We start from the raw sequence: 13,667 nt of genomic DNA, 5'->3' as shown, positions 1-13,667 counted from the left end.
CAGCACATATATATAACTACAGTGACGTCAATAAGGACGGACGTGCTCCACTAATAATGTTATCTATTACATCGAATTCATTAGCAAAACACATACTCATACTACGATTTGCGTATGAAAAACGTTTTTCTGAAGTTTCATGCCTAATTAATAATGTTCGGGGTCGCTTGGTATATAAACTTTATACTTTTGTGCCGTGTTTGGAGATATTGTTGAGGGAAAAATGTAAAAATGTATGTAAGTTCATCACCGAACACTAACTTCTTTATCGCTGAAGCTTCACTTTGAGAGACTGAGTACAGATTGTGATTTTTCAAAATGGACCCGTTTATGTAGGCCACAGAAAAAGTCGTCGAAAATTATTTCGACGACTTTTTAACCGACTTCCAAAAAACGAGGAGGTTTTATGTTCGGCTGTGGATATTTTTTATTTTTTTTATTTTTGTAAGTTCAACGATTACTCCGCCGTTTGTGAACCAATTTTCGAAATTTTTGTTTTGTTGTATTAGGTTTCACTCCAATTTGGTCCCATTTCACAAAAATGGTGACCTGATGATGGGAACCATGAGTAATCGAGGGAACTCCTCGAGATTTATATGAAAACATATGGTGATTTTGGTTTTATGAGAAGAATCCTAAGCATATGCTACCAAAACGCAAGATTTTGCAACGAGGTATGCTATGGTTCCGAAGATACTAAGAGAACTCCGGATTCCTTATAGATTTAAGTTTGGGGGTTTCAGCACTGTTTTAAGAACTGAAAGTATATGCTACTATGTAAATTACATTCATCATCATCATCATCATCATCATCATCATAACCACGACAGGGTCACCAATGTCACCAAAATTGAACATAACAAATTCAACCTTAACTCCAGAGCAAAACAAAAACAAACACAATCCAGTAAGTCCAAGAGTGGGTTAGGTTAGGTTAGAACTTAGACCACAACACAGAGGGAGCCAAGCGAGCGAAGCGAGCGTGCTGCGGCAGCAGCCGGCGACCGTCTTACTTTCGCTTTATAATGGTACGGAACCCTCCATGAGCGAGTTCGACTCGCACTTGGCCGATTTTATTATATTTTACCGCCTCATTGTTTAAAGAATTGCTTAGAATGAGATTTCTTACTGACAAATTCCGATTCGTTACTGCCCACACGTAACCGCTCATTCATAAATTTTTACCGCTGTTTATGTTTTCAATGATCCATTTCATTATTTTTTACAACTCATTTTTGTTGTCTAAGTTCTAACCTAACCTAACAGGTTAGAACTTAGACCACAACACAGAGGGAGCCAAGCGAGCGAAGCGAGCGTGCTGCGGCAGCAGCCGGCGACCGTCTTACTTTCGCTTTATAATGGTACGGAACCCTCCATGAGCGAGTTCGACTCGCACTTGGCCGATTTTATTATATTTTACCGCCTCATTGTTTAAAGAATTGCTTAGAATGAGATTTCTTACTGACAAATTCCGATTCGTTACTGCCCACACGTAACCGCTCATTCATAAATTTTTACCGCTGTTTATGTTTTCAATGATCCATTTCATTATTTTTTACAACTCATTTTTGTTTACTTTACTGCTTAGTTTTAACTGCTAAACTAGTTATTACACGTGCCATTCATAATTTTTAACTTACCAAAACTGCAATTTAAAACTGCCCCTTTGAATAAGTGCCTTATCTTCATAAATTATTTAAAATTCTCGTGTCACAATGTTAGTTACCTTACTCCTCCGAAACGGTTTTACTGATTACTTAATGATTATACACCTATTAATCCTTCGATCGTGGATTCTTGGAAATCTATTGTTATTCTATTGTGTCTCGCTCACCGGTGAGCTTGTAATAAGATACGTAGAATAATATACATGTGTATTATTCTACGTATAGTACGCGATAGCTTACAAAGTAACTAAAAAGAGTGAAATTATTATTTTTAACAAAAAAAATAAACCGACTTCCAAGGTGAAAACAATAATAACATCCTTATAATATGAACTAAAAAGCATTAAATAATTTTTCCGATCTAATAGTGCCTTTTTCCGAATTCCGCTAAAACTCAACTATTTCTGTACTCAATCTTCATAATTTTGAAGTCGGTGCCAGTTAAAAAAGTTTCAAATATTCTGGCAGACTGAAGATTCAGCTAAGTACATCTGGTACCGACTTCAAAATGATGAAGATTGAGTACAGAAATAGTTGAGTTTTAGCCGAATTCGGAAAAAGGCACTATTAGATAGGAAAAATTATTTAATGCTTTTTAGTTCATATTATAAGGATGTTATTATTGTTTTTACCTTGGAAGTCGGTTTTAATTTTTTGTTATTCCTGTAGACTCTCTTATCTCTCGTCTCAAAGCTAGAGTGTTATGTCCATTTCAACAGCATAAAGTCTTGGACAGTGCTTTTGTTTTTCTACGACATTTTCATCATATTACACAACATTTTACTCCTACAAAACCTTCATATTATAAGGATCACTCGTAGATGGTTGAAAGACTTAATGACTGAACTTAAGAGGATACACCAGGGGCTAGAGAAATTATAAAAAAGTACATGTAATATCTATAGCCGTCTCCCTTACCTCAAGCCTGTACCGCAGAACGCGATAGAGACAACTGCGTAACATCAACGATTCGTTGTCCCGATTCCTTCTCCAAAACTTAACCGATTTTTTCATTAAAGATTAAAGAAAGGCCTGAGCTGTGTTCCTATGTTTTAGTTTTTTTTTGTATAATCTAGCCAAATCTGTTTTTTGAACACAGCGGAAAATCTGGCCATTTTTTTGGGTTTTTGAACGTTTATATCTTATTTATTTATTAAATTATGAAAAAAAAAGAAAACATAGGGACATTGTATTAGTGGCCGTAGATGTTCAGAAAAAAAATTATAACTCTACTAGCATTATCCAGGGAGGAAACAGGCACCGCCCTTTTTTACATACACAACGTTTGTATGTAAAAAAGGGCGGTGTGGACTCCTCTTAAAGACTGAATATAAGTTTTATGGAAGCAACGACTTAGGCTAGACCACCCTAGAGGCATTACAAAATCACTTAACAGCGAAATATCGCCCTGATTTATCATTTATGGAAATCAGTAGTAAGTGAAAGAGCCATGCTTCGGCCGGCCCATTTGCCGGCTCGACCGGAGAAATACCACTGGCTCACAGAAAACCGGCGTGAAACAGCGCTTGTGCTGTGTTTCGCTGAGTGAGTGAGTTTACTGAAGGCCCAATCCCCTACCCTATTCCCTTCCCTACCCTTCCCTATTTTCTTCCTTACCCTCCCCTTTTCCCTCTTAAAAGGCCGGCAACGCACCTGCATCTATTCTGATGTTGCGTGTGTCCATGGGCGAAAGAAGTTGCTTTTCATCAGGTGACCCGTTTGTTCGTTTGCCCCCTTATTTCGTAATAAAAAATAAAAATAAAAAACAATGATATGCGAGAAATACACCCCAAAAAAGAAGCCTAGCAACTTACAAAAAGAACTAAAATCCTACCAAAAACATGTCATGTAAAATGTTGCCGGGACGACCACATAAGGTTTAATCTGTGAAAAAGAAAATATTATTATTAGATCTTATGTAGAGCCAAGCTTCTGAGTCTACACGGCCTAACTCTACCGACCCTAACTTCAACAAATTCTACAATCTACATATTATCAGTAAATACGATCATGGCTTCGCCGTTTCGCTATCGTTGTGGAGGAGATGCGAATATTTAGTTTCTGATATGAAGTTAGTAACGAATCAGCCGAGCCATACTTTACTGATAATAATATGTAGAATTTGTTGAAGTTAGGGTCGGTAGAGTTAGGCCGTGTAGATTCAGAAGCTTGGCTCATTCAGAAGCTTGGCGATCTGATATATTTTTCACAAGGCAAATAAACCTTATGTGGTCGTCTCGGCAACATTTTTACATGAAATGTTTTTGGTGAGATTTTCGTTCTTTTTCTAAGTTGCTAGGCAGTCTTTTTATTCTTTATTTTTTTCTTCTTCTTTGGGTTGTATTTTCTTGCACATTATATTTTATGGTTTACTGATTTCCATAAGCGATAAACGTTTTGACGCGGGAACTGCGCGGGGTGGGGAGAGGGGTGTTTGAGTGGGAGGCGTTTCGTTTCGATCGCGGTAGTCGGTAGTTTTTTTGTTGTTTGTAATTAAATATGTAACTATAACAATTAATAAAATTATTTTAATTATGTAACTGAGACTTACCATGAGACTCATGACTAAGGCGAAGGTTCTTGTAAGTACTTAATACTTATTAATAAGTTTTTTATCCGTTACTGTCTACAGTCCCGAGTAAACTTTTATGTCCTAAATCCTAATTCATAAGATTGGTGAAAGTCTCATGTAAACTTACAACCAACGTTATTTATTAGCTCAAAGCCTTCCTTGATATATGGGCTAACCAACACAAAAATATTTTTTTCCAATCGAACAAGCAGTTCCTGAGATTAGCACTTTCAAACACACAAACACTTCAGCTTCATAATATTAGTATACAGGGTATAACAATACTTTAAGGTGTGTACTGTGTATGAGTCCCGTTTATAGAGTTTACTGTAAAAGTAGTAGCGCTGAAACAGAACATATTTTTTTTCACTTTTGTGGGAAACTCTTTACGCCAGGGCGCTTGCCCATGCAGAAAGGAACACGGTCGGGTTTTAGTGGTTAGAGCCGAATTTACCGACCCAAAAAAAAATGCAAATCACAAAAAATTTTTTTCAGAGTGAACTCTATACAAGAGACACATAAAATATTGATATATAACCTAACTAAAGTATTATCACTTATGTTACAACCTGTAGATATACATAGATATACAAGAACAATTAATTATTCATTTCATCATTTATTTTTAATTTTAGTTATTCGTACATTTGAGAGAATGACTTAACCATTTAACATACTTACAATGAGTTTTTTAACAATTTATTAAAAAAATATAAAAATGCAAATCCATTTTTTCTCGAATTTCTTAAAATGTTTTGATTTTTTTATATTTTTTGTGTAAGTACATAGTTAATCTTCTTATATTATAAAAATGGATTTTCAAATGTGTTAGTCACGCTAAAACTCGAAAACGGCTGAATGGATTGGGCTGATTTTAGTCTTAAAATATTCGTAGAAGTCCAGGGAAGGTTTTAAAGCGACACGAAGTTCACCGGGACAACTAGTACTGTATTCTATAAAACATTCCTACAGCTCTACAATTCTATAATGAGCCGGGAAGTAGATTAAAAGCTGGACTGAAAATTCTGCCGAAAGCTGGTGGCGTCGGGCATCATACTACTTTGCATACTGCAAGATTCGCTAAATAGTGGAAATAATCAACATTATATTATGGGAACAACATCCTAGAGTCATTTTACCCACAACACATTAATACACAAGAACAATAGTTATAATTGCCTAATATTGCATCCGGCCCTCTGAAAAGCACTGTCTAATGATATGTAGTCTCAAGTCTGGCTATATTTTTGCCGGACGAGAGTTAAGCCCAGAGTGAAAATATGTATGAAAAATTATTCATATTTGACGCGGACGAAGTCGTGGGCGTTTATTATTGTATTTAGTATATTATTGTATTTGTATTTATTTAGTGAGAAATATATATCCAACAGATTAATATACTTTCTACGCCTGTTTGTTGAGGATACCTCCATAAAGTAACGTTAATTACTATTGATTTTTGTTTAAATTTTTTTCGCAATCATTCACAAGTTATTTCAAAATAAAAATTGGAAGACACGCCCACAGCTTCGGCTCGGCACTAACCCGAGCGAGTGTGACGTCATAATGGCTGTTTTTACCACAGAACAATAAAAACAGTAGTAGTAACATACCACGAATTGTTTAACAAACGCATATTTTTAATGGATGCGTACATGTAAACCCAAAGCCTTAAATTTATTAAAACTGAAAACAAAAAAAATCACCACACTTTCAGTACTTAAAATAGAGTTTGTTTTACAATAAACAAAACGGGCACTTAAGACATTTCTTATTTCGAGTCATAGGAGCATCATTTTATTGTGGATTTACTAAAAAGTTTAGCTACGTACATGGCATATTATTATAGTTAGCGCAAACAATTTTGACCTCAAAACATCAATGAAATAAGGTTAATATTGCCTTATACTATTGAAATGTATTTAATATTGTGACGTCACATCTCAATCATGGCACGTTTATAAGTCACGTGACTTTATTTAAATTTCATGAATTGTAATTGTTTATAATTAATTGAAAAAAAAATTAAGGTTATTTTATTAATTATATCAATATTATTAATAATACGGTTTTAAAATATGTACTTTAAAAAATCAATAATATTTTTTTTTAAATACCCGATTGAGACTTTGTATGTTTAATTAATTACTTTGTATGTTTAATTATTGAAATCATATTCTGAGAATATGAACTATCTGTTACATTGGAAATCATCTCTATGATTGTTAAAAAATCGACGAAACACTTCGACGAAAGGCAGGTAGAGAGCTTCGCTTGGCTAGTCTCGGCGGGGGCACTACCGTGCCCCCAGATTACAGTAGACCCCTTTAATCCGACGAACGTTTTGCAAGGCCGTGTTGGATAAGCGAATTTGTCGGATTACAGAGTACTGCCTAGATTTTTTTATGGTAAGTATGTGTAGGTACCTAAATTAACCAGTAGTAGGTATGTTTTTTTTTTTTAATGAAATAAGGGGGCAAACGAGCCAACGGGTCACCTGATGGAAAGCAACTTCCGTCGCCCATGAACACTCGCAGCATCAGAAGAGCTGCAAGTGCGTTGCCGGCCTTTTAAGAGGGAATAGGGTAATAGGGGAGGGTAGGGAAGGGAAGGGAAGGGAATAGTTGAGGGTAGGGAAGGGAATAGGGTAGGGGTTAGGGGATTGGGCCTCCGGTAAACTCACTCACTCGGCGAAACACAGCGCAAGCGCTGTTACACGCCGGTTTACAAGGTTACGGTTGTTGGATTACAAGGGGCGCCGGACTAGCCAGCGGCCAGATTAGCGAGGGTCTACTTTATTGTGAATTAAGGACGTCAGTGGAAGAACCAGGTAACTTACATTTTATAACATAAGGACAATAATTATTACTCATTCTTCCCTTATAATTATAACGAATCTTGTAATTTACCTATTTCCTCATCTAGCTAATATATCTGTCTACACATAAAATCACAGTTTAATGATTTAAATTCATAATTCAGGCCACAAAACCTCCATTTATGCAAAAAAACGGCAATTTTTCAACTGTTACTTACCTTACCTTCTTCCACTGGCGTCTTCAATTACTTAATTATATAAATACTAACGACCCGCCGCGGCGTCGCACGGGTATAAAATATAATAATATAGCCACTGAAAAAATGATTAAAATCGATAGCCTATGTTCCTTCACGTGGTCTACTTTTTATCTGTGCCAAATAACATAAAAATTGCTCCAATAGTTCGCGAGATACCTAAGCCCTTTCAAATAATTTCGCCCGTTTTTTCCACATTCTCCTATTAGTCTTAGCGTGATAAAGTATAGCCTATAGCCTTCCTTAATAAATGGGCTATCTAACACTGAAAGAATTTTTCAAATCGGACCAGTAGTTGCTGAGATTAGCGCGTTCAAGTTAGCCCTTTCAAATAATTTTCCCCGTTTTTTCCACATTTTCCTCTATTTCTTCGCTCCTATTATCTTAGCGTAATAAAATATAGCCTTTCTCGATAAATGGGCTATCTAACACTGAAAAAATCATCAAAAATCGTAGTTTTAAAGATTAAAGGGAACAAAGGGACATGAGGGGAAAAAAGCGACTTTGTTTTATAATATGTATGTACTATGTATAGATTAGAAGTATTTAAAATTCTTCAGTCGATATACAATGACCAATTAAATCCACTTTGCCGTAGGAACTGGCAAACGTATTTATAATACCTGACAGATAATTATTTTCGGTGGCGGGCGTTGGTTTAATGATATTATTTTCCTCTACGTTTTTCAGCTGCCTGATTATTTGAGTATTTACATATATCCGGGACAAAGTGAGTGACTGATTTGCGTTATCAATCAAGCTATCAACTTTCATTGTCCAAAACTTAACTTTACAAAAAATACATATTATATAATAATTAATATGTACAATGTACATACAGCCGAACGTATAACCTCCTCCTTTTGGAAGTCGGTTAAAAATCCAACCCAAGAATGAAATCACAAATTCCGGAGTCGAGAACCAAGATAAATCACGGATTAGTTTAAGATAATACTATATTATGTAACCTACTATCGATTAAGTTATCGTTGTTAAATCGTGTGAAAAAATTCCCATATTAAATAGGTGATTAGTAAATATTATGTCTGCAGCCGTTGAGGTTAATGCGATTTTTAGGGTTTCGTACCCAAAGGGTAAAAACGGGATACTATTACTGAGACTTCGATGTCTGTCCGTCTGTCCGTCTGTCTAGCTAGAGAGTTGAAATTTTCACAGATTATGTATATTGCCGCTATAACAACAAATACTAAAAACAAAATAAATTTTATACATTTTACAGGGGGCTCCCATGTTACGAGTATAACAAACGTGATTTTTTAAACATTTTTTGGTCGTTATTAATGATGACTGCAATTACTCAGTTTTATTTGAACTTTAATAATTCATAATGAAAATTAAATAAAATTTATAATTAAGAGCTCCTATACAAAAACACTTTTTTCTTATTTTTGCTCTATATAGTAGTACGGACTACGGAACCCTTCGTGCGCGAGTCCAACTCGCACTTGGCCGATTACTAAGCTATTGCATAGCTTTTATGGCTTATTAGGCTTTGAGCACGGCGACCGAATCAAGCAATTCCGTAATGAAAAATTCCTAACATTCGTCTAACGTCGTTTCAGTCGGCACGTGTTTGTTTGCGTGCGACTTGACGTATGCGAATTATAATAGTGTCAGCGCAGACAGAGAGGAATAATCCTCGCGCGGTCTCGGGCATGCACTTGGCCTATTGGTAATAGGCTAAGTAGGCTGGAGCCTAGGGCGGCAAATTTAGCTCCTTTTTTATGTTACAGAAATAAAAAATCCCACCAAAAACATTTCTTGTAAAATATTGCCGAGACGACCACATAAGGTTTACCCTGTGAAAAAGATATGAGATCTCATGTAGAGCCAATTAGCTTCTGAATCTACACGGCCTAACTCTACTGACCCTAACTTAAACAAATTCTACAAATATGTAAGGTTTCGCCGTTTTGCTACCGCACAGGGTGAAACCTTGTGTGGTCGTCTCAGCAAAAATTTTCAAATAATGTTTTTGGTGGGATATGATTGTGAACTAAACTAACGTATTGAATTTCAAAGGTCAGTTATAGAGGCGGCAAAAATTGAATAGCTTACAGGCGGCAAATTTGTAAATCCAGTTGAAAGTAAACTTTAAAATTAATATTACTAAAGTGCATAAATGCTTGAACCTTACAAGAAATGCTCGCGCGTCCTCGAGGATACGCGGGAAACCTATAACGCACTTTAGTGTAATAATTTTAAAGTTTATTTTCAAGTGCTTCAAAGAAATTGCCCTAGACCGTGCGAGGATTATAATTATTCCTCTCTGTCTGCGCTGACCCTAAGTTGATAAAAATTGCTATGCCGCTTACATGGCTTTAACACAGCAGCCCCGCATGCCACACGTATTTTTTAAGCAACTCCATGAAACTGAGCATCAATTTGATTGATTTTATCACCATCTTTTATAGTAGTTTTTATAGTACCCTATTGTTCCTGTTCTTGATTTAAATTTTTTTCCCTAATTTATAATCAAAGAATACATTTTAAAAATAGTAGTGTCAAAATATAGGAACTGAATCTCGGGGCATTAGCATACAAGCAACATTTTCGAATCAGGTTTGTTTCTAGTAAAAACAAGTACTAAAGATCTAGATTCCGGAATGGAAAAACGAAGGACATCATTATTAAGTTAGAAGAAGGAAGCGTGTATTAGTTAATTTTTATAAATACTTAATAATAATTAACGTGTCTATGTTCCTATAGTGTCTATTTATGTAAATTTAAGTAGACTAGAGATCGCCCAATGGTTCGACCTTACTTGCAACGACATTAGGACTGCTACCTATATTTTGTAAAAAATATTGCCTTAATCATAGTTTTTTTCAATTCTTGTCTCTGGGACTCAGCTGATCTCAGACTGGCCGTTTAAGTATTGTCTAATAGTATCTAAAATTAAATAATAAAAAAACAATAATCCATTTTCAATTTGTCAACTTGTTGTCAACAGACTTCAACCATAAATAAAAGAGTATAATTCGTATGTATAGGCTTGTCACTCAAAAATCTGTCATTTTTCCTAGTAGTAGTGTCGTAGTGTGTGTAACGTTTTATTTGTTAAAAATATATATGATAAAAGCATAATTTGAAAATAATATTAGCTCGATGCACTCCTTCACCAAATAAACTATAACTGTGCGAAATTTCGTGCACCTACGTTTCCCCATTTTTCGTAAAAATGGTTACAAAGTTTTTCTCTCACGTATTAATATATAGATATTGTTTATAATAAAATCGGCCAAGTGCGAGTCGGACTCGCGCACGAAGGGTTCCGTACCGTTATAGAGAAAAAATGTGTTTTTGTATAGTAGACTAGGAGTTGATGGTATTTATTTTATTTTAATTTTGTTATTAAATATTAAAGTACAAAATATATAATTAAATATTTTGTGAATGTTTCAAGTGCCTACCTGTGGCCATTATGGATTACGATTTACGAGCCAAAAAGTCCAAAAAAACACGTTTGTGGTATGGTAGGGGGGGTAGGGGGGTATGGTAGGGGCCTTAAATATTAACTTTATTTTTTTTAGTATATTTTGTTGTTATAGCGGCAATAGAAATACACAATCTGTGAAAATTTCATAAGTCTAGCTATAGCGGTTCTTGAGATACCTGCCTGCCTGGAGATAGACAGATCGAAGTCTCAGTAATAGGGTCCCGTTTACTCTTTGGGTACGGAATCCTAAAAATTAATATTTGGAGAAATATATACCCGGGAAAACCCCTTGCAAACTGTTTGTTCTGATTTATGAATTTCAAAACTTAACATTTGAATGTCATTAATTCCTACGAGCTTTGATAATAATATACTATTATAGTTAGTGTAATTATTCGTATAACAATCAACATGGTGGTATTTTCGATATATCGCACCAGTATGAAGTGATTTATAATGAGCTAGCCTAAAAAATCAGCTCATACCGCCAGATTATATAGACATATTCGCCAGATCGGTTGCAATGGACTGAAATAATCGATCGCAAAAAGTCTCCAGCTCCATAGTCTCTTCGGGCGTCTACGCGGTGACAGACTCCAGCAACAGATAGGTATACCGTATAGCTCTGTTCAGAGTTGCCAGATTTTTTTGTGCCAAGTAGAGACTTTAGAACTTTTTGAAAATAGCGAGATTCTTCCGTCAAAAGCGGGATATGGTAAAAAACGTATAAAATCAAAAGTTTTCGAATATTCATCTCTTTATTTGACTTCAAATTACGTTTTTAAAATTTTCACGTGACAACAGATAGCTAAAGTAGCCATATAAAATCTACCGTTCTATCTCCCACACTCTTACCTACATAAAGCACCTTTCTTTCTCTGCACGCTGCACGTACGTTCGAGTTTTACCCGAAAAGCAGGACTGAGCCTGTCCCGCGCGGGAAATATTTTAATTTTGATTTAAAAATTGGTATGTCTCGCCAATATGGCTCGTCTGGCAACGCTGGCTCCGTTCGTATTGGCTTCACTTACCTTTTACATTTTAAAGATTTTTTTTTGTATATTTACCTCCGAAGAAGAACCAGCCTTCGTAACGGCATGCATCGGCAGTGCACACTGAGTGCGTACTCTACATATAATAACTCTACTACCGAATCCCGATTCTAGATAACCGCGTAGGCGTGCATTTTGTTTCTTTGTTCAAATCTATGATTTTATTCCCTTCTTTAAACGGTAAACGTATAATGCAAAATTATTCCTTCAAATCTTTTGGAACACGGTACAACTAAAGCTGTATTATTACTCTAACGTAGAGCCTTATTGTAGCAATAACTGCAGCGCACTCTGCAGGAAATAGGAATGTTACGTTCAACCTAGACTTAAAAATATATATCATTCACAGTTGAACCTTGACAAATTGCAACATATCAAACCCATACGAACCCAAATATAAAAAGCTACATAAAAAACAAAAGTTTATAATATTATGGGAAATCCCCAATTGGAAGTTATCCAGTTTTTTTTTGTTTGGTCGGGAAATGCGTAATAACGCATCCCGGCAGCGTTGGGGAAGGACCACCGGGGTATGTGAGACTTGCTACGGCCGAAGAGATGGTAAGTGGCCGCAGCTGTACCCACTAAAACCCGACCGTGTTCCTACTCCGCGCAGGACGGAGACGCGAGGGCCTATTACACGTCTTCCGTGGCTTCCGTCCGCGCTCGCCTGCTCACCCAAAGCAGGCCCACGCTGTTGAGGTTTCTTGTTCCCCTAGGCCGAACAGAGGCCCCACACGTGGGGCTTGCAATTGGGTACCCTGAAAATATAATGTTCCTATATATTTAGTTGCTAATTTCCTAGACAAGTTTTTGAAAAAAAAAACTACAAAGAAACCAGACTTGCAAATGAGCAATAATCTATATGTCCCTTTGTTCCCTTTAATCTTTAAAACTACGCAACGGATTTTGATGCGGTTTTCTTTAATAGATAGAGTGATTCAAGAGGAAGGTTATAACATAAAGGTATAATAAAATTCATTAAATAGTGGAGAAATACTGTTATTGTTGGGGTTTCTAATGTGATGTCGTTAATAATTACATTGTTTCCGCTTACATTGCAAACGCAGGCTGAACCCTACGAGATTTATCAAAATAATGTACCAAATATTGTACATATTGAAAAGGTCTACAGAAAACTCCGCGATGGTATATTATGTCTATCTCATAATATGGCTATCCCACAATAACATATTTTGTCATTTTCTTTTTACGACAAATAATGGCTAATTTTTGAAGCAATTTTAATAAATACAGCATTCATCCTTATCCAATTAAAGAACTTAAATACATTGTTGATTTATTGTAGATCTATTGGGCCCTTTACAGCATATGATTTATACGTGGGAGAGCCATGCTTCGGCGCGAATGGGCCGGCTCGAATACCACGTTCTCACAGAAAACCGGCGTGAAACAGCGCTTGCGCTGTGTTTCGCCGAGTGAGTGAGTTTACCGGATGCCCAATCCCCTACCCTATGCCCTTCCCTACCCTCCCCTATTCCCTTCCCTTCCCACCCCTACCCTCCCCTATTACCCTATTCCCTCTTAAAAGGCCGGCAACGCACCTGCAGCTCTTCTGATGCTGCGAGTGTCCATGGGCGACGGAAGTTGCTTTCTATCAGGTGACATGTTTGCTCGTTTGCCCCCTTATTTCATTAAAAAAAACTAATGTTTTCGAAGATATTATTACAGATTTAAAAATTACGTGAAGTAGCTTTTGCGGCGGTACCGACCAATGCAATGCGGGCCACGGCCATGGGTAGTATAATATCTATACATTCTATACATATAAATAAAATTGGGGTGTTTGTTTGTAATATTGAAAGAACCGTTTTTTACTA

Source organism: Aricia agestis, chromosome 7, assembly GCF_905147365.1.
Source record: "Aricia agestis chromosome 7, ilAriAges1.1, whole genome shotgun sequence".
Taxonomy (NCBI): Eukaryota; Metazoa; Arthropoda; class Insecta; order Lepidoptera; family Lycaenidae; genus Aricia; species Aricia agestis.
Note: the sequence above shows the minus strand (reverse complement) of the source record.